Raw genomic sequence first — 24,122 nt, 5'->3', positions numbered from 1 at the left:
AGGTCCCTTCATTTAGGCGAGCAAGTCGTTATCATCTTCCCTCACTAACATGAAAAGCAACGTACTATGTTTGTGTGTCATCTCTGTCGATGTCTCTTATATATTGTGGCACATGGCATGAAAAGATCCCTTCATTTAGGCGAGCAGGTCGTTATCATCTTCACTCACGAACATGGAAAGCAACGTACAAAGTCTGCGCGTCATCTCTGTCGATGTCTCTTATATAATGTGACACGTGCCACGAGAAGTTCCCTTCATCTAGGCGAGCAGGTCGTTATCATCTTCCCTCACGAACATGGAAAGCAATGTACAATGTCTGCGAGTCATCTCTGTCGATGTCTCTTACATATTGTGGCACGTGGCATGAAAAGGTCCCTTCATTAAGGCGAGCAGGTCGTTATCATCTTCCCTCACGACCATGGAAAGCGACGTACAATGTCTGCGCGTCATCTCTGTTGATGTCTCTTATATATTGTGGCACGTGGCATGAAAAGGTCCCTTCATTTAGGCGAGCAGGTCGTTATTATCTTCCCTCACGAACATGGAAATCAGCGTACAATGTCTGCGCGTCATCTCTGTCGATGTCTCTTATATATTGTGGCACGTGCCACGAAAATGTCCCTTCATTTAGGCGAGCAGGTCGTTATCATCATCCCTCACAATCATGGAAAGCAACGTACAATGTCTGCGCGTCATCTCTGTCGATGTCTCTTATATATTGTGGCACGTGCCACGAAAAGGTCCCTTCATTTAGGCGAGCATGTCGTGATCATCATCCCTCACGAACATGGAAAGCAACGTACAATGTCTGCGCCTCATCACTGTCAATGTCTCTTATATATTGTGGCACGTGGCATGAAAAGGTCCCTTCATTTTGGCGAGCAGGTCGTTATCATCTTCCCTCACTAACATGGAAAGCTACGTACAATGTTTGTGTGTCATCTCTATCGATGTCTCTTATATATTGTGGCACGTGGCATGAAAAGGTCCCTTCATTTAGGCGAGCAGGTCGTTATCATCTTTCATCACGAACATGGAAAGCAACGTACAATGTCTGCTCGTCATCTCTGTCGCTGTCTCTTTTATATTGTAGCACGTGGCATGAAAAGGTCCCTTCATTCAGGCGGGCAGGTCGTTATCATCTTCCCTCACGAACATGGAAAGCGACGTACAATGTCTGCACTTCATCTCTGTTGATGTCTCTTATATATTGTGGCACGTGGCATGAAAAGGTCCCTTCATTTAGGCGAGCAGGTCGTTATTATCTTCCCTCACGAACATGGAAATCAGCGTACAATGTCTGCGCGTCATCTCTCTCGATGTCTCCTATATATTGTGGCACGTGCCACGAAAAGGTCCCTTCATTTAGGCGAGCAGGTCGTTATCATCATCCCCCACGATCATGGAAAGCAACGTACAATGTCTGCGCGTCATCTCTGTCGATGTCTCTAATATATTGTGGCACGTGCCACGAAAAGTTCCCTTCATTTAGGCGAGCAGTTCATTATCATCTTCCCTCACGAACATGGAAAGCAACGTACAATGTCTGCGCCTCATCTGTGTCGATGTCTCTTATATATTGTGGCACGTGGCATGAAAAGGTCCCTTCATTTAGGGGAGCAGGTCGTAATCATCTTCCCTCACTAACATGGAAAGCAACGTACAATGTCTGCGCGTCATCTCTGTCGATGTCTCTTATATATTGTGGCACGTGGCATGATAAGGTCCCTTCATTTAAGCGAGTAGGTCGTTACCATCTTCCCTCACGAACATGGAAAGCAACGTACAATGTCTGCGCGTCATCTCTGTCGATGTCTCTTATATATTGTGGCACGTGCAGCGAAAAGGTCCCTTCATTTAGGCGAGCAAGTCGTTATCATCTTCCCTCACGAACATGGAAAGCAATGTAAATTGTCTGCGCGTCATCTCTGTCGATGTCTCTTATATATTGTGGCACGTACAACGAAAAGGTCCCTTCATTTAGGCGAGCAGGTCGTTATCATCTTCCCTCACGAACATGGAAAGCAATGTACAATATCTGCGCGTCATCTCTGTCGATGCCTCATACATATTGTAGCACGTGCCACAAAAACGTACCTTCATTTAGGCGAGCAGGTCGTTATCATCTTCCCTCACGAACATGGGAAGCAATGAACAATGTCTGCGCGTCATCTCTGTCGATGTCTCTTACATATTGTGGCACATGTCATGAAAAGGTCCCTTCATTTAGGCGAGCAGGTCGTTATCATCTTCCCTCACGAACATGGAATTCAGCGCACAATGTCTGCGCGTCATCTCTGTCGATGTCTCTTATATATTGTGGCACGTGCCACGAAAAGGTCCCTTCATTTAGGCGAGCAGGTCATTATCATCCTCCTTCACGAACATGGAAAGCAACGTACAATGTCTGCACGTCATCTCTGTCGATGTCTCTTATATATTGTGGCACGTGGCATGAAAAGGTCCCTTCATTTAGGCGAGCAGGTCATTATCATCTTCCCACACGAACATGGAAAGCAATGTACAATGTCTGCTCGTCATCTCTGTCGATGTCTCTTATATATTGTGGCACGTGGCATGAAAAGGTCCCTTCATTTAGGCGAGCAGGTCGTTATCATCTTCCCTCACGAACATGGAAATCAGCGTACAATTACTGCGCGTCATCTCTGTCGATGTCTCTTATATATTGTGGCACGTGCCACGAAAAGTTCCCTTCATTTAGGCGAGCAAGTCGTTATCATCTTCCCTCACGAACATGGATAGCAACGTACAATGTCTGCGCGTCATCTCTGTCGATGTCTCTTATATATTGTGGCACGTGGCATGAAAAGGTCCCTTCATTTAGGCGAGCAGGTTGTTATCATCTTCCCTCACTAACATGGAAAGCAACGTACAATGTCTGCGCGTCATCCCTATCGATGTCTCTTATATATTGTGGCACGTGGCATGATAAGGTCCCTTCATTTAGGCGAGCAGGTCGTTACCATCTTCCCTCACGAACATGGATAGCAACGAACAATGTATGCGCGTCATCTCTGTCGATGTCTCTTAAATATTGTGGCACGTACCACGAAAAGGTCCCTTCATTTAGGCGAGCAGGTCGTTATCATCTTCCCTCACGAACATGGAAAGCAATGTACAATGTCTGCGCGTCATCTCTGTCGATGTCTCATACATATTGTGGCACGTGCCACGAAAACGTCCCTTCATTTAGGCGAGCAGGTCGTTATCATCTTCCCTCACGAACATGGAAAGCAATGTACAATGTCTGCGCGTCATCTCTGTCGATGTCTCTTATATATTGTGGCACATGGCATGAAAAGGTCCCTTCATTTAGGCAAGCAGGTCGTTATCATCTTCCCTCACGAACATGGAAAGCAACGTACAATGTCTGTGCGTCATCTCTGTCGATGTCTCTTATATATTGTGGCATGTGACACGAAAAGGTCCCTTCATTTAGGCGAGCATGTCGTTATTATCTTCCCTCACGAACATGGAAAGCCACGTACAATGTCTGCGCGTCATCTCTGTCGATGTCTCTTATATATTGTGGCATGTGCCACGAATAGGTCCCTTCATTTAGGCGAGCAGGTCGTTATCATCATCCCTCACGATCATGGAAAGCAACGTACAATGTCTGCGCATCATCTTTGTCGATGTCGCTTATATATTGAGGTACGTGCCATTAAAAGGTCCCTTCATTTAGCCGTGCAGGTCGTTATCATCTTCCCTCACGAACATGGAAAGCAACGTACAATGTCTGTGCGTCATCTCTGTCGATGTCTCTTATATATTGTGGCACGTGGCATGAAAAGGTCCTTTCATTTAGGCGAGCAGGTCGTTATCATCTTCCCTCACGAACATGGAAAGCGAGGTACAATATCTGCACGTCATCTCTGTCGATGTCTCTTATATATTGTGGCACGTTGCATGAAATAGTCCCTTCATTTAGGCGAGCAGTTCGTTATCATCTTCCCCCACGAACATGGAATTTAGCGCACAATGTCTGCGCGTCATCTCTGTCGATGTCTCTTATATATTGTGGCACGTGCCACGAAAAGGTCCCTTCATTTAGGCGAGCAGGTCATTATCATCTTCCCTCACGAACATGGAAAGCAACGTACAATGTCTGCACGTCATCTCTTTCGATGTCTCATATATCGTGGCACATGGCATGAAAAGGTCCCTTCATTTAGGCGACCAGGTCGTTATCATCTTCCCTCACGAACATGGAAAGCCACGTACAATGTCTGCACGTCATCTCTGTCGATGTCTCTAATATATTGTGGCACGTGCCACGAAAGGTCCCTTCATTTAGGCGAGCAGGTCGTTATCATCTTCCCTCACGAACATGGAAAGCAACGTACAATGTCTGCACGTCATCTCTGTCGATGTCTCTTATACATTGTGGCACGTGGCATGAAAAGGTCCCTTCATTTATGCGAGCAGGTCGTTATCATCTTCCCTCACGAACATGGAAAGCCACGTACAATGTCTGTACGTCATCTCTCTCGATGTCTCTAATATATTGTGGCACGTGCCACGAAAAGGTCCCTTCATTTAGGCGAGCAGGTCGTTATTATCTTCTCTCACGAACATGGAAAGCAACGTACAATGTCTGCGCGTCATCTCTGTCGATGTATCTTATATATTGTGGCATGTGGCATGAAATAGTCCCTTCATTTAGGCGATCAGTTCGTTATCATCTTCCCTCACGAACATGGAATTGAGCGCACAATGTCTGCGCGTCATCTCTGTCGATGTCTCTAATATATTGTGGCACGTGCCACGAAAAGGTCCCTTCATTTAGGCGAGCAGGTCATTATCATCTTCCCTCACGAACATGGAAAGCAACGTACAATGTCTGCACGTCATCTCTGTCGATGTCTCTTATATATTGTGTCACGTGGCATGAAAAGGTCCCTTCATTTAGGCGAGCAGGTCGTTATCATCTTCCCTCACGAACATGGAAAGCCACGTACAATGTCTGCACGTCATCTCTGTCGATGTCTCTAATATATTGCGGCATGTGCCAAGAAAAGGTCCCTTCATGTAGGCGAGCAGGTCGTTATCATCTTCCCTCACGAACATGGAAAGCAACGTACAATGTCTGCGCGTCATCTCTGTCGATGTCTCTTACATATTGTGGCACGTGCCACGAAAAGGTCCCTTCGTTTAGGCGAGCAGGTCGTTATCATCTTCCCTCACGAACATGGAAAGCAATGTAGAATGTCTGCGCGTCATCTCTGTCGATGTCTCTTATATATTGTGGCACGTGGCATGAAAAGGTCCCTTCATTTAGGCGAGCAGTTCGTTATCATCTTCCCTCACGAACATGGAAAGCAACGTACAATGTCTGCGCATCATCTCTGTAGATGTCTCTTTTATATTGTTGCACGTGGCATGAAAAGGTCCCTTCATTTAGGCGAACAGGTCGTTATCATCTTCCTTCACGAACATGGAAAGCAACGTACAATGTCTGCGCGTCATCTCTGTCGATGTCTCTTATATATTGTGGCACGTGCCACGAAAAGGTCCCTTCATTTAGGCGAGCATGTCGTGATCATCATCCCTCACGAACATGGAAAGCAACGTACAATGTCTGCGCCTCATCACTGTCGATGTCTCTTATATATTGTGGCACGTGCCACGAAAAGGTCCCTTCATTTAGGCGAGCAGGTCTTGATCATCTTCCCTCACGAACATGGAAAGCAACGTACAATGTCTGCGCATCATCTCTGTCGATGTCTCTTATATATTGTGGCACGTGGCATGAAAAGGTCCCTTCATTTAGGCGAGCAAGTCGTTATCATCTTCCCTCACTAACATGAAAAGCAACGTACTATGTTTGTGTGTCATCTCTGTCGATGTCTCTTATATATTGTGGCACATGGCATGAAAAGATCCCTTCATTTAGGCGAGCAGGTCGTTATCATCTTCACTCACGAACATGGAAAGCAACGTACAAAGTCTGCGCGTCATCTCTGTCGATGTCTCTTATATAATGTGACACGTGCCACGAGAAGTTCCCTTCATCTAGGCGAGCAGGTCGTTATCATCTTCCCTCACGAACATGGAAAGCAATGTACAATGTCTGCGAGTCATCTCTGTCGATGTCTCTTACATATTGTGGCACGTGGCATGAAAAGGTCCCTTCATTAAGGCGAGCAGGTCGTTATCATCTTCCCTCACGACCATGGAAAGCGACGTACAATGTCTGCGCGTCATCTCTGTTGATGTCTCTTATATATTGTGGCACGTGGCATGAAAAGGTCCCTTCATTTAGGCGAGCAGGTCGTTATTATCTTCCCTCACGAACATGGAAATCAGCGTACAATGTCTGCGCGTCATCTCTGTCGATGTCTCTTATATATTGTGGCACGTGCCACGAAAATGTCCCTTCATTTAGGCGAGCAGGTCGTTATCATCATCCCTCACAATCATGGAAAGCAACGTACAATGTCTGCGCGTCATCTCTGTCGATGTCTCTTATATATTGTGGCACGTGCCACGAAAAGGTCCCTTCATTTAGGCGAGCATGTCGTGATCATCATCCCTCACGAACATGGAAAGCAACGTACAATGTCTGCGCCTCATCACTGTCAATGTCTCTTATATATTGTGGCACGTGGCATGAAAAGGTCCCTTCATTTTGGCGAGCAGGTCGTTATCATCTTCCCTCACTAACATGGAAAGCTACGTACAATGTTTGTGTGTCATCTCTATCGATGTCTCTTATATATTGTGGCACGTGGCATGAAAAGGTCCCTTCATTTAGGCGAGCAGGTCGTTATCATCTTTCATCACGAACATGGAAAGCAACGTACAATGTCTGCTCGTCATCTCTGTCGCTGTCTCTTTTATATTGTAGCACGTGGCATGAAAAGGTCCCTTCATTCAGGCGGGCAGGTCGTTATCATCTTCCCTCACGAACATGGAAAGCGACGTACAATGTCTGCACTTCATCTCTGTTGATGTCTCTTATATATTGTGGCACGTGGCATGAAAAGGTCCCTTCATTTAGGCGAGCAGGTCGTTATTATCTTCCCTCACGAACATGGAAATCAGCGTACAATGTCTGCGCGTCATCTCTCTCGATGTCTCCTATATATTGTGGCACGTGCCACGAAAAGGTCCCTTCATTTAGGCGAGCAGGTCGTTATCATCATCCCCCACGATCATGGAAAGCAACGTACAATGTCTGCGCGTCATCTCTGTCGATGTCTCTAATATATTGTGGCACGTGCCACGAAAAGTTCCCTTCATTTAGGCGAGCAGTTCATTATCATCTTCCCTCACGAACATGGAAAGCAACGTACAATGTCTGCGCCTCATCTGTGTCGATGTCTCTTATATATTGTGGCACGTGGCATGAAAAGGTCCCTTCATTTAGGGGAGCAGGTCGTAATCATCTTCCCTCACTAACATGGAAAGCAACGTACAATGTCTGCGCGTCATCTCTGTCGATGTCTCTTATATATTGTGGCACGTGGCATGATAAGGTCCCTTCATTTAAGCGAGTAGGTCGTTACCATCTTCCCTCACGAACATGGAAAGCAACGTACAATGTCTGCGCGTCATCTCTGTCGATGTCTCTTATATATTGTGGCACGTGCAGCGAAAAGGTCCCTTCATTTAGGCGAGCAAGTCGTTATCATCTTCCCTCACGAACATGGAAAGCAATGTAAATTGTCTGCGCGTCATCTCTGTCGATGTCTCTTATATATTGTGGCACGTACAACGAAAAGGTCCCTTCATTTAGGCGAGCAGGTCGTTATCATCTTCCCTCACGAACATGGAAAGCAATGTACAATATCTGCGCGTCATCTCTGTCGATGCCTCATACATATTGTAGCACGTGCCACAAAAACGTACCTTCATTTAGGCGAGCAGGTCGTTATCATCTTCCCTCACGAACATGGGAAGCAATGAACAATGTCTGCGCGTCATCTCTGTCGATGTCTCTTACATATTGTGGCACATGTCATGAAAAGGTCCCTTCATTTAGGCGAGCAGGTCGTTATCATCTTCCCTCACGAACATGGAATTCAGCGCACAATGTCTGCGCGTCATCTCTGTCGATGTCTCTTATATATTGTGGCACGTGCCACGAAAAGGTCCCTTCATTTAGGCGAGCAGGTCATTATCATCCTCCTTCACGAACATGGAAAGCAACGTACAATGTCTGCACGTCATCTCTGTCGATGTCTCTTATATATTGTGGCACGTGGCATGAAAAGGTCCCTTCATTTAGGCGAGCAGGTCATTATCATCTTCCCACACGAACATGGAAAGCAATGTACAATGTCTGCTCGTCATCTCTGTCGATGTCTCTTATATATTGTGGCACGTGGCATGAAAAGGTCCCTTCATTTAGGCGAGCAGGTCGTTATCATCTTCCCTCACGAACATGGAAATCAGCGTACAATTACTGCGCGTCATCTCTGTCGATGTCTCTTATATATTGTGGCACGTGCCACGAAAAGTTCCCTTCATTTAGGCGAGCAAGTCGTTATCATCTTCCCTCACGAACATGGATAGCAACGTACAATGTCTGCGCGTCATCTCTGTCGATGTCTCTTATATATTGTGGCACGTGGCATGAAAAGGTCCCTTCATTTAGGCGAGCAGGTTGTTATCATCTTCCCTCACTAACATGGAAAGCAACGTACAATGTCTGCGCGTCATCCCTATCGATGTCTCTTATATATTGTGGCACGTGGCATGATAAGGTCCCTTCATTTAGGCGAGCAGGTCGTTACCATCTTCCCTCACGAACATGGATAGCAACGAACAATGTATGCGCGTCATCTCTGTCGATGTCTCTTAAATATTGTGGCACGTACCACGAAAAGGTCCCTTCATTTAGGCGAGCAGGTCGTTATCATCTTCCCTCACGAACATGGAAAGCAATGTACAATGTCTGCGCGTCATCTCTGTCGATGTCTCATACATATTGTGGCACGTGCCACGAAAACGTCCCTTCATTTAGGCGAGCAGGTCGTTATCATCTTCCCTCACGAACATGGAAAGCAATGTACAATGTCTGCGCGTCATCTCTGTCGATGTCTCTTATATATTGTGGCACATGGCATGAAAAGGTCCCTTCATTTAGGCAAGCAGGTCGTTATCATCTTCCCTCACGAACATGGAAAGCAACGTACAATGTCTGTGCGTCATCTCTGTCGATGTCTCTTATATATTGTGGCATGTGACACGAAAAGGTCCCTTCATTTAGGCGAGCATGTCGTTATTATCTTCCCTCACGAACATGGAAAGCCACGTACAATGTCTGCGCGTCATCTCTGTCGATGTCTCTTATATATTGTGGCATGTGCCACGAATAGGTCCCTTCATTTAGGCGAGCAGGTCGTTATCATCATCCCTCACGATCATGGAAAGCAACGTACAATGTCTGCGCATCATCTTTGTCGATGTCGCTTATATATTGAGGTACGTGCCATTAAAAGGTCCCTTCATTTAGCCGTGCAGGTCGTTATCATCTTCCCTCACGAACATGGAAAGCAACGTACAATGTCTGTGCGTCATCTCTGTCGATGTCTCTTATATATTGTGGCACGTGGCATGAAAAGGTCCTTTCATTTAGGCGAGCAGGTCGTTATCATCTTCCCTCACGAACATGGAAAGCGAGGTACAATATCTGCACGTCATCTCTGTCGATGTCTCTTATATATTGTGGCACGTTGCATGAAATAGTCCCTTCATTTAGGCGAGCAGTTCGTTATCATCTTCCCCCACGAACATGGAATTTAGCGCACAATGTCTGCGCGTCATCTCTGTCGATGTCTCTTATATATTGTGGCACGTGCCACGAAAAGGTCCCTTCATTTAGGCGAGCAGGTCATTATCATCTTCCCTCACGAACATGGAAAGCAACGTACAATGTCTGCACGTCATCTCTTTCGATGTCTCATATATCGTGGCACATGGCATGAAAAGGTCCCTTCATTTAGGCGACCAGGTCGTTATCATCTTCCCTCACGAACATGGAAAGCCACGTACAATGTCTGCACGTCATCTCTGTCGATGTCTCTAATATATTGTGGCACGTGCCACGAAAGGTCCCTTCATTTAGGCGAGCAGGTCGTTATCATCTTCCCTCACGAACATGGAAAGCAACGTACAATGTCTGCACGTCATCTCTGTCGATGTCTCTTATACATTGTGGCACGTGGCATGAAAAGGTCCCTTCATTTATGCGAGCAGGTCGTTATCATCTTCCCTCACGAACATGGAAAGCCACGTACAATGTCTGTACGTCATCTCTCTCGATGTCTCTAATATATTGTGGCACGTGCCACGAAAAGGTCCCTTCATTTAGGCGAGCAGGTCGTTATTATCTTCTCTCACGAACATGGAAAGCAACGTACAATGTCTGCGCGTCATCTCTGTCGATGTATCTTATATATTGTGGCATGTGGCATGAAATAGTCCCTTCATTTAGGCGATCAGTTCGTTATCATCTTCCCTCACGAACATGGAATTGAGCGCACAATGTCTGCGCGTCATCTCTGTCGATGTCTCTAATATATTGTGGCACGTGCCACGAAAAGGTCCCTTCATTTAGGCGAGCAGGTCATTATCATCTTCCCTCACGAACATGGAAAGCAACGTACAATGTCTGCACGTCATCTCTGTCGATGTCTCTTATATATTGTGTCACGTGGCATGAAAAGGTCCCTTCATTTAGGCGAGCAGGTCGTTATCATCTTCCCTCACGAACATGGAAAGCCACGTACAATGTCTGCACGTCATCTCTGTCGATGTCTCTAATATATTGCGGCATGTGCCAAGAAAAGGTCCCTTCATGTAGGCGAGCAGGTCGTTATCATCTTCCCTCACGAACATGGAAAGCAACGTACAATGTCTGCGCGTCATCTCTGTCGATGTCTCTTACATATTGTGGCACGTGCCACGAAAAGGTCCCTTCGTTTAGGCGAGCAGGTCGTTATCATCTTCCCTCACGAACATGGAAAGCAATGTAGAATGTCTGCGCGTCATCTCTGTCGATGTCTCTTATATATTGTGGCACGTGGCATGAAAAGGTCCCTTCATTTAGGCGAGCAGTTCGTTATCATCTTCCCTCACGAACATGGAAAGCAACGTACAATGTCTGCGCATCATCTCTGTAGATGTCTCTTTTATATTGTTGCACGTGGCATGAAAAGGTCCCTTCATTTAGGCGAACAGGTCGTTATCATCTTCCTTCACGAACATGGAAAGCAACGTACAATGTCTGCACGTCATCTCTGTCGATGTCTCTTTTATATTGTGGCACGTGGCATGAAATGGTCCCTTTATTTATGCGAGCAGGTCGTTATCATCTTCCGCCACAAACATTGAAATCAGAGCACAATGTCTGCGTGTCATTTCTGTCGATGTCTCTTATATATAGTGGCACGTGCCACGAAAAGGTCCCTTCATTTAGGCGAGCAGGTCATTATCATCTTCCCTCACGAACATGGAAAGCAACGTACAATGTCTGCACGTCATCTCTGTCGATGTCTCTTATATATTGTGGCACGTGGCATGAAAAGGTCCCTTCATTTAGGCGGGCAGGTCGTTATCATCTTCCCTCACGAACGTGGAAAGCAACGTACAATGTCTGCTCGTCATCTCTGTCGATGTCTCTTTTATATTGTGGCACGTGGCATGAAAAGGTCCCTTCATTCAGGCGGGCAGGTCGTTATCATCTTCCCTTACGAACATGGAAAGAGACGTACAATGTCTGCGCGTCATCTCTGTTGATGTCTCTTATATATTGTGGCACGTGCCACGAAAAGGTCCCTTCATTTAGGCGTGCAGGTCGTTATCATCATCCCTCACGATCATGGAAAGCAACGTACAATGTCTGCGCGTCATCTCTGTCGATGTCTCTTATATATTGTGGCACGTGGCATGAAAAGGTCCCTTCATTTAGGCGAGCAGTTCGTTATCATCTTCCCTCACGAACATGGAAAGCAACGTACAATGTCTGCGCATCATCTCTGTAGATGTCTCTTTTATATTGTGGCACGTGCCACGAAAAGGTCCCTTCATTTAGGCAAGCAGGTCGTTATCATCTTCCCTCACGAACATGGAAAGCAACGTACAATGTATGCCTGTCATCTCTGTCGATGTCTCTTATATATTGTGGCACGTGGCATGAAAAGTCCCTTCATTTAGGCGAGCAGGTCGTTATCATCTCCCCTCACGAACATGGAAAGCAATATACAATGTCTGCACGTCATCTCTGTCGATGTCTCATACATATTGTAGCACGTGCCACGAAAACGTACCTTCATTTAGGCGAGCAGGTCGTTATCATCTTCCCTCACGAACATGGGAAGCAATGAACAATGTCTGCGCGTAATCTCTGTCGATGTCTCTTATATATTTAGGCACGTGGCATGAAAAGGTCCCTTCATTTAGGCGAACAGGACGTTATCATCTTCCCTCACGAACATGGAAAGCAACGTACAATGTCTGCGCGTCATCTCTGTGGATGTCTTTTATATATTGTGGCACGTGGCATGAAAAGGTCCCTTCATTTAGGCGAGCAGGTCGTTATCATCTTCCCACACGAACATGGAAAGCAATGTACCATGTCTGCTCGTCATCTCTGTCGATGTCTCTTATATATTGTGGGACGTGGCATGAAAAGGTCCCTTCATTTAGGCGAGCAGGTCGTTATCATCTTCCCACACGAACATGGAAAGCAATGTACAATGTCTGCTCGTCATCTCTGTCGATGTCTCTTATATATTGTGGCACGTGCCACGAAAAGGTCCCTTCATTTAGGCGAGCAGGTCATTATCATCTTCCCTCACGAACATGGAAAGCAACGTACAATGTCTGGACGTCATCTCTGTCGATGTCTCTTATATATTGTGGCACGTGGCATGAAAAGGTCCCTTCATTTAGGCGAGCAGGTCGTTATCATCTTCCCACACGAACATGGAAAGCAATGTACAATGTCTGCTCGTCATCTCTGTCGATGTCTCTTATATATTGTGGCACGTGGCATGAAAAGGTCCCTTCATTTAGGCGAGCAGGTCGTTATCATCTTCCCTCACGAACATGGAAATCAGAGTACAATGTCTGCGCATCATCTCTGTCGATGTCTCTTATATATTGTGGCACGTGCCACGAAAAGGTCCCTTCATTTAGGCGAGCAGGTCATTATCATCTTCCCTCACTAACATGGAAAGCAACGTATAATGTCTGCGCGTCATCTCTGTCGATGTCTCTCATACATTTTGGCACGTGCCACGAAAAGGTTCCTTCATTTAGGCGAGCAGGTCGTTATCATCTTCCGTCTCGAACATGGAAAGCAGCGAAAAATGTCTGCGCATCATCTCTGTCGATGTGTCTTACATATTGTGGCACGTGCCACGAAAAGGTCCCTTCATTTAGGCGAGCAGGTCGTTATTATCATCCCTCACGATCATGGAAAGCAACGTACAATGTCTGCGCATCATCTCTGTCGATGTCTCTTATATATTTTGGCATGTGCCATGAAAAGTTCCCTTCATTTAGGCGAGCAGGTCGTTATCATCTTCCCTCACGAACATGGATAGCAACGTACAATCTCTGCGCGTCATCTCTGTCGATGTCTCTTATATATTGTGGCACGTGGCATGAAAAGGTCCCTTCATTTAGGCGAGCAGGTCGTTATCATCTTCCCTCACTAACATGGAAAGCAACGTACAATGTCTGCGCGTCATCCCTATCGATGTCTCTTATATATTGTGGCACGTGGCATGAAAAGGTCCCTTCATTTAGGCGAGCAGGTCGTTATCATCTTCCCTCACGAACATGGAAAGCAATGTACAATGTCTGCGCGTCATCTCTGTCGATGTCTCTTATATATTGTGGCACATGGCATGAAAAGGTCCCTTCATTTAGGCAAGCAGGTCGTTATCATCTTCCCTCACGAACATGGAAAGCAACGTACAATATCTGCGCATCATCCTTGTCGATGTCTCTCATATATTGTGGCATGTGGCATGAAAAGGTCCCTACATTTAGGCGAGCAGGTCGTTATCATCTTCCCTCACGAACATGGATAGCAACGTACAATGTCTGCGCATCATCCTTGTCGATGTCTCTTATATATTGTGGCATGTGGCATGAAAAGGTCCCTTCATTTAGGCGAGCAGGTCGTTATCATCTTCCCTCACGAACATGGAAAGCAAGGTACAATGTCTGCACGTCATCTCTGTCGATGTCTCTTATATATTGTGACACGTGGCATGAAATAGTCCCTTCATTTAGGCGAGCAGTTCGTTATCATCTTCCCCCACGAACATGGAATTTAGCGGACAATGTCTGCGCGTCATCTCTGTCGATGTCTCTTATATATTGTGGCACGTGCCACGAAAAGGTCCCTTCATTTAGGCGAGCAGGTCATTATCATCTTCCCTCACGAACATGGAAAGCAACGTACATTGTCTGCACGTCATCTCTGTCGATGTCTCATATATCGTGGCACGTGGCATGAAAAGGTCCCTTCATTTAGGCGAGCAGGTCGTTATCATCTTCCCTCACGAACATGGAAAGCCACGTACAATGTCTGCACGTCATCTCTGTCGATGTCTCTTATATATTGTGGCACGTGCCACGAAAAGGTCCCTTCATTTAGGCGAGCAGGTCGTTATCATCTTCTCTCACGAACATGGAAAGCAACGTACAATGTCTGCACGTCATCTCTGTCGATGTCTCTTATATATTGTGGCACGTGGCATGAAAAGGTCCCTTCATTTAGGCGAGCAGGTCGTTATCATCTTCTCTCACGAACATGGAAAGCAACGTACAATGTCTGCGCGTCATCTCTGTCGATGTATCTTATATATTGTGGCACGTGGCATGAAATAGTCCCTTCATTTAGGCGAGCAGGTCGTTATCAACTTCCCTCACGAACATGGAATTGAGCGCACAATGTCTGCGCGTCATCTCTGTCGATGTCTCTAATATATTGTGGCACGTGCCACGAAAAGGTCCCTTCATTTAGGCGAGCAGGTCATTATCATCTTCCCTCACGAACATGGAAAGCAACGTACAATGTCTGCACGTCATCTCTGTCGATGTCTCTTATATATTGTGGCACGTGGCATGAAAAGGTCCCTTCATTTAGGCGAGCAGGTCGTTATCATCTTCCCTCACGAACATGGAAAGCCACGTACAATGTCTGCACGTCATTTCTGTCGATGTCTCTAATATATTGTGGCATGTGCCACGAAAAGGTCCCGTCATTTAGGCGAGCAGGTCGTTATCATCTTCCCTCATGAACATGGAAAGCAACGTACAATGTCTGCGCATCATCTCTGTCGATGTCTCTTACATATTGTGGCACGTGCCACGAAAAGGTCCCTTCATTTAGGCGAGCAGGTCGTTATCATCTTCCCTCACGAACATGGAAAGCAATGTACAATGTCTGCGCGTCATCTCTGTCGATGTCTCTTATATATTGTGGCACGTGGCATGAAAAGGTCCCTTCATTTAGGCGAAGAGGTCGTTATCATCTTCCTTCACGAACATGGAAAGCAACGTACAATGTCTGCCCGTCATCTCTGTCGATGTCTCTTATATATTGTGGCACGTGGCATGAAATGGTCCCTTTATTTATGCGAGCAGGTCGTTATCATCTTCCGCCACAAACATGGAAATCAGCGCACAATGTCTGCGTGTCATTTCTGTCGATGTCTCTTATATATAGTGGCACGTGCCACGAAAAGGTCCCTTCATTTAGGCGAGCAGGTCATTATCATCTTCCCTCACGAACATGGAAAGCCACGTACAATGTCTGCACGTCATCTCTGTCGATGTCTCTTATATATTGTGGCACGTGGCATGAAAAGGTCCCTTCATTTAGGCGAGCAGGTCGTTATCATCTTCCCTCACGAACATGGAAAGCCACGTACAATGTCTGCACGTCATCTCTGTCGATGTCTCTAATATATTGTGGCACGTGCCACAAAAAGGTCCCTTCATTTACGCGAGCAGGTCGTTATCATCTTCCCTGACGAACTTGGAAAGCAAAGTACAATGTCTGCCCGTCATCTCTGTCGATGTCTCTTATATATTGTGGCACGTGGCATGAAAAGGTCCCTTCATTTAGGCGAGTAGGTCGTTATCGCACGGACTCTCTTGTTGTTGTCGCCTTCATTCCGAAGACTGTTATGATGCAGCTCTCCATGCTACTGTATCCTGCCCGAGCTTCATCTCCGAGTAAGTAACGCACCCTATCTTCTTCTGAATCTGCTTACTGCATTAATCTCTTGATCTAGCTCTACGATTTCTTACCTCCTACACTTCCCCCCGAAACTCAGAATGGGTCATATTGACCGACCCCTTCTCTTGGTCAGGTTGCGCCAAAAATTTCCTGTCTCCCCAATTCTATTCGTTACGTGATCTACCCATCTGACCTTCAACATTTTTCTGCATTTCGAAAGCTTCCGTTCTGATTTTGTCTACTGTTTCACTTCCATACATGGCTACATTCCAGAGAAATACTTTCAGAAATGGTTTCCTAAGACTTACGTCTATATTCGGTGTTAACAAATTTCTCTACTTCCGAAAAGCTCTTCTTGCCACTGACAGTTTACATTTTATATCCTTTCTATTTCGCCCATTATCAGTTATTTTGCTGTCCAGATAGTAAGATTCATCTACTACTTTAAGTGTCTTATTTCCTAATCTCATTCCCTTAGCATCATTAATTCCATTATCCTTGTTTTGCGTTTGTTGATGTTCATCTTATACCAATCTTTCAAGAGACTGTCCATTCCGTCGAACTGCTCCTCCAAGTCCTTTGCTGTGTCTAAGTACAATGTCATCGGAAACCCTCAAACTTTAATTCCTACCCAAATTTATTCGTTTCTTTTACTGCTTGTTCAAAGTACAGATTGAATAGCATCGGAGATAGGCTACAACCCTGTCTCCCTTCTCCATCACTGCTTTGCTTTCATGCCATTCGACTCTTTACTAGTGCCGTCTGGTTTCCGTGCAAGTTGGAAATAGCCTTTCGCTCCCTGTATTTTACACCTGCTACCTTAAGAGTTTCAAAGACAGTATTCCAGTCAATAGTGTCAAAAGTTTTCTTTGTCTATAAGTGCTATGAATATAGGTTTGCCTTTCCTTATCCTATCTTTGAAGATGTAATGTCAATATTGCCTCACGTGTTCCTGCATTTCTCCGGGATCGAAACTGGTCTTCCCCGAGGTTGGCTTCTATTAGTTTTTCAATTCTTCTGCAATGAATTCGTGTTAGTATTCGGCAACCATGATTCATTAAATTGATAATTCGATAATTATCACTCCTATCAGCACCTGCTTTGTTTGGAATTGGGATTATTACATTCTTCTTTAAGTCTGATGTCATTTCGCCGTCTCATACAAGGAGTGATTGGAAAGTTTAAGAATGGGCTTGTAATTATACAATGGTGGTCCCTACATGATACTGTGATGCATCTCCTCCAAAATAGTCCCCTTCTGACTGCACACACCGACTCCAAAGGTGTTTCCACTTTTGGAAAAATTCCTGGATTTTTTTTTTCTTGAAGGGTGTTAAGGACGCTCTCGGTATTTGCCTGGATGTCTTCAGTCGAGTCAAATTGTTTCCCTTTCAGTGAAAATTTCATTTTAGGAAACAGGTAGAAGTCCGCAGGGCGCAATTCAGGGGAATTTGGCGGTTGTGGAAGCACAGGAATTTTGAATTTGGTCAAAAATTCAATGATGGAGGACGCACGGTGAGCTGGAGCATTGTCATGGTGTAGCACCCAACTCAGACATTCAGATCAAATTGGCTGAACTGCATAGAAACTTAAATTAAGTTCTTCAGACATCTCCTTAATTGTAAGTCTACGATAAGAGAGCACTAAGTCGCGAACTTTCACAACATTTACATTCGTTTTTGAGGTGGAAGGACGGCCAGACCGTGGTTCGTCTTCAAATGTTTCGTGGCCATTTTTAAATCTGTTGAACCAGACAAAAAAATTGACTGGGTCATACAATTATCTCCAAAAGCTGTTTTTAATAGTTTGTAAGTCTGGTAAGCTGATTTTCCGGTTTTAAAACAAAATTTCACATAAACTCGTTGCTTCGTTTTTATTCACGTAGACAAAATCCGGCAACAAGCCCTAACAGACCCGCACTCAACCAGTTGCTACAACGAACTGAATAAAGGAAACACAGATTCCTGTCAGAGGGCGTTCGAGGACAAGGCAATGATTCACTCTCCACCCTCCGTGTACCTGCCCGCCAAACCAGTAAGCAGTAGCGGATCCATTCTTAAAACTTTCCAATCACACCTCGTACATCTTGCGCCCCAGATGGAAGAGTTTTGTCGTAGATGGCTCTCCCAAAGCTGTTTCGACTTAGACCTTTCAGAGCTTTGTCAAATTCTTCTCGCAGTATCGTATCTTCCATCTCATCTTCATCTACGTCCACTTCCCTTTCTATAATATTGCCTTCAAGTTTATTTCCATAGTACAGACGGCCGTTTGCTTAGGACTGGTTTCCCATCTGAGTTTTTGATATTCATACAGCTGCTTCTCTTTCAACCAAAGGTATTTTTGCGATATTTGTCAATCTAACTTTTTAACCGTCTGTATTCCGTATCGTAAGGACTCATATTAGGTGAATATGGTGGACGTTCCAGTATCCGCTACCCTCTCGTACGCATGAGCTCCTGTATGGGGCCCACAGTGTGGCATTGTGGATTTTCGTGAAGGACGATGGGATGCAGTGACGCATGATCCCGTCGCTTTTCTCACAGTGCAGGAAATTGCAGTAGGAAGCTCCTACTTCCGCCTGCCCCAGCGGTACAATGTGACGCAGGGCTAACTCATAGATATCGTAAGTCACAAAAACCATCCGTTTGATACCAACTGGTTCACGGTGCACGATCTGTTGGCGAAGAGAAGCAGGACTTTCCCATTCACTGTATTTCCGCTTTAAACATGGTTCGTAGTGACTATCGTTACAGCTAAGTGTTCACCCTTCCTGTGGCAGATTGAGTTATTTCTCTGCAAGTGCGTAACGACGAACCTCGGCCATTGTATGAGGTAAGTAACGCGGGAGAATTCATCGCTCGTGCCGTAGAGCGCTCCTTGAGAGACATGGACACAGATGGACGCGCTACCTGTCCACAGCGTGGTGGAAGGCAATCGAGATGCGGTGAACTTATATTGAGGGCAGGCAATACGGTGAACATCTGCAATAGTGTTTGATTTGAACTACACTGAAGTGCCGTAAAAACTGGTATACGCATGCGTATTCAAATATAGAGATATGTAAATAGGCAGAATACGGCGCTGCGGCCGGCAACGCCTACATAAGACAACAAGTGTCTGGCTAAGTTGTTAGAACGGTTAATGCTGCTACAATTGCAGGTTATCAAGATTTAAGCGGGCTTGACGTGGCGTCATAGTCGGCGCACGAGCGATGAGACACAGCATCCCCCAGATAGCGATAAAGTGAGGATTTTCCCATACGACCATATCACGAGTGTACCGTGAATATCAGGAATCCGGCGAAACATCGAATCTTCGACATCGCCGCGGCCGGAAAAAGATCCTGCAAGAACGGGACACTTGACGAATGAAGAGAATCGTTCAACGTGACAGAAGTGCAACCTTTCTGCCAATTGCTGCAGATGTCAATGCTGGGCCTTCAGCAAGTGTCAGCCTGCGAACCATTCAATGGAACATCATCGGCATGAGCTTTCGGAACCGAAGGCCCACTCGCATGCGTTTGATGACTGCACGACACAAAGCTTTGCGCCTCGCCTGCGCCTGTCAACACCAACGTTGGACAGTTGATGACTGGAAACATGTTGCTTGGTCGGAGGAGTCTCGTTCCAAATTTTATCGAGCGGATGGACGTGTACCGCTATGGAGACAACCTCGTGAATCCATGGACCACACATGTCAGTAGGGGGACTGTTCGAACTGGTGGAGGTTCTGCAATGGTGTGGGGCGTGTGCGGTTGGAGTGATATGGAACCGCTGATACGTGTAGATACGACTCTGACGGGTTGACAGGTGACACGTACCCAAGGTTCCTCTCTGATCTCTTGCATCCATTCATGTCCATTCAGATTCCGACCGACTTGGGCAATTCCAGCAGGACAATGCGACAACCCACACGTCCAGAATTGCTGCAGAGTGGCTCCAGGAACACTCAACGACGAACCAGGCTGTATGAATGGCAAAACGTCATTTCTTCGGATGAATCCAGGTTCTGTTTACAGCATAATGTTGGTCGCATCCGTGTTTGGCGACATCGCGGTGAACGCAAATTGAAAACGTGTATTTGTCATCGCCATACTGGCGTATCACCCGGCGTGATGCTATGGGGTGCATTGACGGCACTTTGAACAGTGGACGTTACATTTCAGATGTGTTACGACCCGTGGCTCTACCCTTCATTCGATCCCTGCGAAATCCTACATTTCAGCAGGATAATGCACGACCGCATGTTTCAGGATCTATACGGGGCTTTCTGGATACATAAAATGTTCCACTGCTGTCCTGGCCAGCACATTCTCCAGATCCCTCACCAATTGAAAATGTCTGGGCAGTGGTGTCCGAGCAACTGGCTCGTCACAATACGCCATCCACTACTCTTGATGAACTGTGGTATCGTGTTGAAGCTGCATGGGCAGCTGTACCTGTACACGCCATCCAACCTCTGCTTGACTCAATGCCCAGTCATAGTAAGGCGTTATTACGGCCAGAGATGGTTGTTATGGGTACAGTACTGATTTCTCAGGATCTATGCACTCAAATTGCGTGAAAATGTAATTACGTTTCAATTCTAGTACATTATATGTGTCCAATGAATATCCGTTTATCATCTGCATTTCTTCTTGGTGTAGCAATTTTAATGGCCAGCAGTGTAGAAAGGAAAGTGGACGTAGATGAAGATGAGATGGAAGGCAGGATACTGCGACAAGAATTTGACAATGAAGATGAGATGAGAGGCAAGGTTTCCTTCCCCTGACCACTAAACTCCCCAGACAAAAAAAAATGTTATTGAGCATATCTGGGACACCTGCAACGTGTTGTTCAGAAGAGATCTCCACTCCCATCATACTCTTACTTATTTATGGACAGCCCTGCACGATTCATGGCGTTTATCCTCTCCAGCACTATTCAGACATTAGTCAACTCAATGCCACGTCGTGTTGCGGCACTTCTGCGTGGTCGCGGGGACGCTACACGATAATAGTTTCTTGGCCTCTCGGTGTATAACAGTGCTGCCACTAACCCATGTAGTAAATCTCTCCAAGAGACGCGCATTGGCCGTCTATCTCTCTATAGCGAATTTCTAGAAAATCTCTGACGAGCATCTGTGCTACCGCGAACTGATGCAAAATTCATTGCGAGAAAGCGTGCTTCATCTGTCTCTCTCGTCCTCCCTTTCTTCCTCTCTTAGAGCGTCCTGTTCTTAGCGAGTGGCTCTTTGCTTTTGTCGTGTTACAACTGGCGCAACGAATCACTCCTGGAAACAAAATAATTCATAACGCAACTCGCTAGCCGCCAGAGAGATTTCCGGCGACTACAGCAGGTAAATGCAAAGTAAACCGCAGGGACGCTTTTCTGAGAAGATAAAGAGTAATGTGTCTGCGAGGACATTAATGTACGCAATAGGCACATACGACATATATTCGAGATGAAACGGGAGTTTTGTTATTTTACTTATTGTATTAAACAGATTATCGCGAACTTTACGTTGTTGTGTTGGTAAACATACCTGAAAAGTGTCCGTGCAGTCTGTATATCGAACAGTTTTTTCACTTGTCAGCTATCAAAAAGGTTATATTTCTTTTGGTATTACAGACGATTATTTATTTTGTATAATACTGGATCAGAGAACGTGCATCATAATCATTAGACCATTTTATCTGTTCGATCGATTTCTAACAACGTGTACAACTTTGCTACCGCCGTTTTCCCCTTAACAATTGAGGCTTTAATGAAACAAATTGGTTACACATGTATCATTCAAACTATTTTCCATCGCTGGCCACTACTTTCTCCGATCTTTCGGGCAGTGTACGAAACCCGCGTCGAAAAAATTCTCATCTTTTGAAGCGATCCACAAATCGATCCAATTTGTGACTTCTTCATGAGATCGGAAGTGTTGGTCAGCCAGGCTATCCGCCATTGATCTAAACAGGTGATAGTCAGCCGGCCGGTGTGGCCGAACGGTTCTAGGACCTTCAGTCTGGCACCGGTCGCAGGTTCGAATCCTGCCTCGGGCATGGATGTATGTGATGTCCTTACGTTAGTTAGATTTAAGTAGTTCTAAGTTCTAGGTGACTGATGACCTCAGATGTTAAGTCCCATAGTGCTCAGAGCCATTTTGATTAGGTGATAGTCATAAGGAGCAATGTCTGGATAATACGGCGGGTGGAGTAGGACTTTCCATTTTAACGATTCCATGTACGTTTAGACCTCTTTTGTAATGAGGGGTCGAGCGTTGTCATGCTGCAAAATCACTTTATCGTGCCTATCGATGTACTGCTGCCATTTGTCTTTTAATGCTCTGCTCAAACGCATTAATTTCTTTCTATAGCGAGCTCCTGTGATTGTTTCACTTGCTTTTAACACCTCATAGTAAACGACGCAGAGCTGGTCCCACCAAATGCAGAGCATGATCTTGGAGCCGTGAATATTCGGTTTGGCCGCCGACGTGGAAGCATGGCCGGGATATCCCCATGATTTTTTACGTTTAGGGTTATCGTAATGAACCCATTTTTCATCCCCGGTCACAACGCGATGCAGGATTCCCTTCCGTTTTTGCCTCTGAAGCAACTGTTCACAAACACACAAACGCCGTTCAACGTTTCTTGGTTTCAACTCACAAGGGACACAAGTTCCTTCTTTCTGAATCACGCCCATAGCCTTGAGACCTTTTGAAATGGCTCGCTGTGTCACTCCCACTAATCGTGCCAATTCTTGAGTTTGACGGGAGTCTTCACTCAACAATATCTCCAATTCTGCATCTTCGAAAACACTCTCCCTTCTACCATTATGCCGGTCTACTGCGCTAAAATCACCGTTCTTGAAGCGTTGAAACAACTCACAACATGTTCGTTCACTAATATCGTCCTCCCATGCGTAGTTGAGAGCATTCGATGAGACTCAGCCGCTGTTTTCTTCATATTGAAACAAAACAGTAACACCTTCCACAAATGACGAGAATTAGGCTCGTAAACTGACATTTTCAATCAACAACAACTTTATGATGGAGACACAAATCGACTAATGTTTCAATGAGGTCCAAGCAAACTGCCTGACGTCTGCAATCTGTTCCCTTCGACCGCTACTTACTGCTGTCGCCACCTATGGGCAAACGACGGAAGCAAAGTTGTTCACCTTGTAGTTTCTAGCCTCTATCATTGCTTACTTCAGTGAGTGAGAAGCCCTTGTGTTGTAAAAAAGACAGAGAGAGTAGCCTCTGACCCTGGGAGGTGATAACATTTACGTTTGTGTTCATCTTTGCAATCAATGACCTAAATTTCGAGCTTTGATCTGAAATAGTGTTTCGTATTTGTCTTTTGCTATTAATCTGTGACAGAGCTGAAACGAGTACACACGACGCTTTACACGTCTTATTAAGTAACATATATTCACATAATGATGGAGGTTTATACCACTGAAACAACCGAGCGAGGTGGCGCAGTGGTAAGGCACTGGACTCGCATTCGGGAGGACGACGGTTCAATCCCGCGTCCGTCCATCCTGATTTAGGTTTTCCGTGATTTCCCTAAATCACTGCAGGCAAATGCCGGAATGGTTCCTCTGAAAGGGCACGGCCGACTTCCTTCCCCATTCTTCCGTACACCGATGAGACCGATGACCACGCTGTCTGGTTTCCTTCCCCAAACAACCAACCAACCACTGAAACAAGCCGTGGAAATAAAGTACAGTGGTGCACAAAACTTAACAATGAAGTAAACTTCGCATGATGTTCCATTGTAAAGTGACATAGCTCAATGAAACGTGGACGGTACATACAAGATCTTTTCGGAAAGTAAGGAACGATAGGACGCGAAATGGAAACCACAGTGAAAATCAAAACTGTTTTATTTATAACGGTTAGCTACACCTTC

The sequence above is a fragment of the Schistocerca gregaria genome, chromosome 9 (assembly GCF_023897955.1).
Source record: "Schistocerca gregaria isolate iqSchGreg1 chromosome 9, iqSchGreg1.2, whole genome shotgun sequence".
NCBI classification, from domain to species: Eukaryota; Metazoa; Arthropoda; class Insecta; order Orthoptera; family Acrididae; genus Schistocerca; species Schistocerca gregaria.
This window is presented reverse-complemented; position numbering follows the sequence as displayed.